Source organism: Carassius carassius, chromosome 34 (genome assembly GCF_963082965.1).
Source record: "Carassius carassius chromosome 34, fCarCar2.1, whole genome shotgun sequence".
NCBI lineage: Eukaryota > Metazoa > Chordata > Actinopteri > Cypriniformes > Cyprinidae > Carassius > Carassius carassius.
Window position 1 is genome coordinate 12863797 of NC_081788.1, and position 6000 is coordinate 12869796.

Sequence of the window (6000 nt, forward strand, 5' to 3'; positions counted from 1 at the left end):
CTGGCTCATGGGATATCTAGAATTGCATAACCACAGCCAAATATGGCAACACTCTAGTATATAACCTGCACTGACATCCTGTCTCTAAAAGGCACATTTAGACGCTGAGTACATCGGAGGACTCATTAACATCTCTAAAAAACTCCAGCCAAGTAAATGTTGTATGCCCTGTGTATAAGTGAGCAATTTCCATCCTCTTCAGATCTGAAGGCAGAAAACATGTCTGTTCATAAGCACTGCAGGTTAAAGTGAAGGATCAAGGTTTTTTTTTTTTTTACGTTGAGTCAAATGTGCACATAAAATGAATACAGCTAAATATATGCCACAGGTGCTCCTAATTTTTTCTAACTGCTGTCTCAATACATGTATAAAGCTTATCAAGTGACTCAAGAAAGTAGATTTTAAGTAAGGTGTGGTGTAAAGGAGGGGTGGATAAAGTTCCAAGAGGAAGTGAGCATTTGCTCCGGATGGAGGAGTAAGCCAAGTCCTCAGAAAACCAAACCATGATCAGGACACAGACTAATCCAATAATGCCTGGACCACAGCTCTGCGGCTGAACCAAAACTACATTGATAACAGTTTAAACTCGTATTTCAAATCTAAAATCTAAATCAACCTAATCTAAAGAAAAAAAAATATCGTGTATTTTCTGATTAACACAAAGACTTACCCTATCCTTGGTCTTGCCTGGGCCATTGGTTCTGTTAGAGATGACTGACAGCTGTTTTTGGACCCACTGTAACTCTCTTTGGGACTCTTTTAGGACCTCCACCTCGCACTGCTTTTCAACCCCCATCATCTCCTACAAAACAGAGCCACATGTCACTTAAACATGCATGGGCTGGAGAGAGTTTAACCAATTAGACATGAGCAACAGGGGTATAAAATGACTTGTTTTTGATCAATACAATTCTCATTATATGACAGTAGAAGTTTTAATCCTTTGTTTTAAATGTGAAGGATTTACAAGGAAAAAACAAATAAACAATTTTGAGGAAAGGTAGGATTTGATTTGAAATCATGTTAATAGAATGCTAAATAATAGAACTGGTGTCTGAATTATAAGATTCTCCTGTTTATTTAATTTGATGGCGCCCGTCTAGATTTTAATGTGTGCTTATTTCTTTGTGTCCGACTCTTTTTTTATCCCAGCAGTTTGATTCTATACTGACACCTAGTGGTGTGGGTGCATGCTTCATTAACTGCTGTTGCTTCAAAGCAAAGCTGTTTCTTTTAAAAATTTTAAATCAGTTTTAAATTATATTTGCAGTTTTGAATTATAAGGTTTCCTAAATATTTCAAAATAAAACAATACAATTAAGCGAGAGATAGGATTTTTTTTTCAAGTATTTTGAAAAAGTAAAGTATAACGGTAAAATCATGCACTAATTATTTTTTTGCAATAGTTAAACATAACCCCCCCCCCAAAAAAAGTTTGTTTCTTCATCATAACAGATTTGGAGAAATTTAGCATTTCATCTCTTTCTCACCGATAGATACCTTGCAGTGAATGGGTGCCATCAGAATGAGAGTCCAAACATAAATATAAAAGTTAAAATAAAACGTTTCAGAAAATTAATTTTTGGGGGAACTATTCGTGCTGTTCTTTTAAACTTTCTTGAAAATTCAGCTATGCCATCACAAGGATGAATTAACAAGAACCTAGTTGCAAAAAAAAGAGGGACATTACTTTTTTCACAGTACTACTGTTTTTACTGTATTTTTGATCAAATAAATGCAGCCTTGGTGGCTATAAGACACTTAAAAAAAAAAGCATTAAATCTTTCTGACCACAAACATTTGAACAACAGCGTAAATACGAAAATATTTTATCAAATGTCGAGACACAGCCGAAAAACATACATTGCTGATGTTAAAACAAAATGTTACACACTCCCCAGTCTCCTCCAACCCACAAATACATAATCGCAAGCATAATTCGCACAAAATGCGCACACATACATATACAAACACTTTTTACATCATGCATACAAATCGCCCCCAGACGTCTGACATCACGCACAGACCCCTGGTGCAGTCAAACACACACACACACACACACACACACACACACATGCTCTGAGCCATATCACATAAGCATGAACATATGACCCTGCATGCATGATATTTTACAGTTAGAAATTCAATAATCCCTAATAAGCATAAATGCAAACATATACCCAAAGACAATACAACGGTTAAAACCATTTATTAAGATTTACTGTACACAACATACTCTACAAAAATCAATCACAGACTGAAATCTACAAATGTCTTAATCCACACATCAGTGTGCAAAAGTGGTACATACCATGGCCCATAATCTATGAATAATCTACACACTGGCAGCCCTGCTCTCTGTAAACTCCAGCAAACCGCTCCATGTCCTGCTCTTAAGCGTGTTTACCCACAGTGCTCTAGTCATACTCTGCTGTGGCTGATGGTGATGTCACAGAGCCAGCGTGCCACAGGCCACGTGGGATTATTAATATCTGTACTTCACTGGAGTTATGTAAGAACGGGCGCTGGATTATATCATTACTGTACAGAAAATGGCCATGAAGAAAGCGGCTTGAGGAGGGATAGGAACGGTAGATGCCCTCTCAGGGGTGAACATAAACCCCTCTGATAGCATTGCATCTTACATGAGTCTGACTAAATGATAATTAAGAAAGAAAGCATCTGAACAGATGTGCAGTGTAGTACTGCTGAGAGGCCACATGGTTTGCCTGGGACGGGGCAAGGGATATGAACAGTCACTCGATGTCAGTCCATTGGAAACTGAGGATGCTGCCTGAGGCAAGAGCTTCAGAAAAATCCATCCCCTCCAAGCCTATACTGACAAACCTGCTGGAGCTTCACAAGGGTCATTCCACGAAATATGGAGTTACTTCTGTGCCTTTTTATGTCTCTGCCCATAGCCAAATTAACAATTAACAGTGCAGTGAATAACATGAATTACACAATAATGTGAAGTTTTTACAATTCTTTTTTTTTCTTTTTTCATCTTTCTCATCCCCAGCACTATTCTGCCAAATTTCCCTGGCATAAAAACTATATTTTAATAAATTTTTGAAATGTTAGAATTTTAAAACTGTATTATTATTTTATTTTTTTCAGTAGATGACAAATAGTTAACTATAACAATACAATAAACAACTATTTATAAAACCAGTATTTGTAGAAATATCAAAATTAAATCTTTCAAACAAACACCTTGTAATATCATGAACTGGAGCACAGGACTAGTAATACCTAAAAGAACTACAAAACTGTCAATCTGGTTATTGACCTATTAAGTAATATATACCACACTGGACAACCGTTTGGGGTCATTACGTCTTATTACATTTAATTATTACAGTACATTTTATTTAATTATTTGTTTATTTTTTGTTTTGGAAGAGTTTCTTGAAAGACGCCTTCCAGTAAAATCAGTAATATTGTGAAATAAAGGTTTTGTTTACAAAACATTTGTGTTTGTATGTACATATGTGTATTGTACATTAAGACATACATGTAAATACATTTAAAATACATGCATATATATATATATAAACAAAACATGTTTCTTAAATATATTCATGCATGTGTATATATATATATACAGTACAGACCAAAAGTTTGGACACACCTTCTCATTCAAAGAGTTTTCTTTATTTTCATGACTATGAAAATTGTAGAGTCACACTGAAGTCAAGGGCTATTTGACCAAGAAGGAGAGTGATGGGGTGCTGCGCCAGATGACCTGGCCTCCACAGTCACCGGACCTGAACCCAATCGAGATGGTTTTGGGGTGAGCTGGACCGCAGACAGAAGGCAAAAGGGCCAACAAGTGCTAAGCATCTCTCGGGGAACTCCTTCAAGACTGTTGGAAGACCATTTCAGGTGACTACCTCTTGAAGCTCATCAAGAGAATGCCAAGAGTGTGCAAAGCAGTAATCAAAGCAAAAGGTGGCTACTTTGAAGAACCTACAATATGACATATTTTCAGTTGTTTCACACTTTTTTGTTCTGTATATAATTCCATATATAATTCCACATGTGTTAATTCATAGTTTTGATGCTTTCAGTGTGAATCTACAATTTTCATAGTCGTGAAAATAAAGAAAACTCTTTGAATGAGAAGGTGTGTCCAAACTTTTGGTCTGTACTATATATATATACATATATGTATATATATATATATATATACATACACACACACACACATACACATACAGTACACACCTTTATTATGTAAACAAAGAGTCGTTGAAACTTTTAAACGGTAGTGTACATCCCAAAACATTTATCGTTAACAATTGACTGATACACAGACCAACAAATCAACTTCAAAACATATGAATCCTCAATCTGTAATGTTTAAAGATGTGTATTAGAGATAAGCGATCTGAATAGTTGCACACTACTCTGGCTTCGTACGGAGCACTGCGCATCACCTGCGGACAAAAATGTATTTATCGTGGCCACAGATGAACTATTAATCCCTACAATTTATTTATTAATTCCATCTTTTAGTACAACGTGTCCATGTTTTACTAAAACGAAGGGACGAATTCTTCATTTGTGTCCATAGGCTAGATTTCCCACACGTCATGAGCGGGGGCAAGAGAAACTTAAAAGTAAAACTTCAATAACCTGGTAGATTTTGGATTCAGTTGAAAACCAGCCTCTCTAAACGTTTCAAAATGCAAATCCTTATTCATACCTATGCATGCACTCACGTTTTCCTAGTTGTCCTTCTCAGTGGTTTCCAGTACACTGCTGCTCTGCAAACAATGACTCACACACAGAATGAGAGGAAAGCACTGTCTCATCACTGTTACAAACACGCACTGTCTCCCCTTTCAGCTTCATCTCTTTATTCACTCAACCTAACCAGGTCAGGTGAGATTTTAATTTATTTATTTTTCACTGTCTCTCTCTTTCTCTCTCTCTCTCTCTCTCATGTGTATGTGGATGCTCTCTTACTGTCTCTGAGTCAGGAACATTTCTGTTATATAATGTGCTTCTGCCCACTCACTCACAGCTAAGTAGCAGAGAAAGAATGTCCTGAAAGTGTCGTCATGAGAGGCATTTATTCACCTTTCATCATACAGTGTAAGTGCATATGGTTTTCACTGACACTATCCAGACTGTCTAATGTGTGTGAGTGTGTTCGAGGGAGATTTTCACAGCTGCTGTGTGTCCAGGGTAAAATCCCATGAGCATCAGTGTATGCACCTGCTACGGCTTTGTCACACATACTGAGGTTTTCATGGGAACAGTGATGTCATCATCAACAGAGTGGATGGTTGACTTACTGGACAGTGGTTTTTTGGACATTCTGCATTTACTATAGTGCAAAGACCATGTCAATAAATGAATGCAGATGGAATGAAGTTGTTATCTAGAGGATATCAGAGAGGATCTGCAATCAGAGGAGATCTTTTAGCAGCCTCTAGAAACTTTAAAACAGTGACAACACAGCATAAAACAAAGGAACAGCTCACCCAAAATGAGACCATTTTTTCATACTCATTCCTATATTTTTAAAAACCTGAAGCACTTTTTTTTTCTTCCAAAAAAACCAAAACACACACCAGACGCGACGTGACAGAATCACCTAAAATATCACAGCCATTGTTATGGTTATAATCTAATTCAGAAATATTAGACCTTTTTAACATCATTAAAACTACATACTGAGTGACTGACTCTTTGTCATGGAAAACACTTGTTGGTTTGCATCAAGTTCTTTTACGTATGTTTGCTATCATTTATTTTCAAGATCTGAGGTAAACTGTTGATGACTGAAATGTCATGCAATATGATATTCAAACACACACGAAACACTTTTAACATTGAATAAAGCACATACTCAGTACTTGAGGTTATCATTGCCATAGTTTGTATGCTGTTATTCCAGACGCTGCAGAAATAGAAACCGTTTCTAAGATAGAAACTTCACGTGATGCCGTCATGGCTGGTTAGGACAAAAACTTGGAAAAGATACCT

The 6000-nt window shown here is 36.6% G+C and overlaps 1 protein-coding gene across 1 annotated transcript in view; it reads right to left on the reverse strand.

Annotated features, from left to right (window-relative positions):
* LOC132114422 (RIMS-binding protein 2-like) overlaps nt 1-791 on the reverse strand; it is a 166217-nt gene extending 165426 nt beyond the window's left edge. Inside the window, exon 1 of the mRNA XM_059522523.1 lies at nt 671-791. The gene's annotated coding sequence lies outside the window, so the exon portion shown is untranslated. The remainder of the gene's footprint in view (nt 1-670) is intronic.
* Nucleotides 792-6000: the final 5209 nt, after the last annotated feature.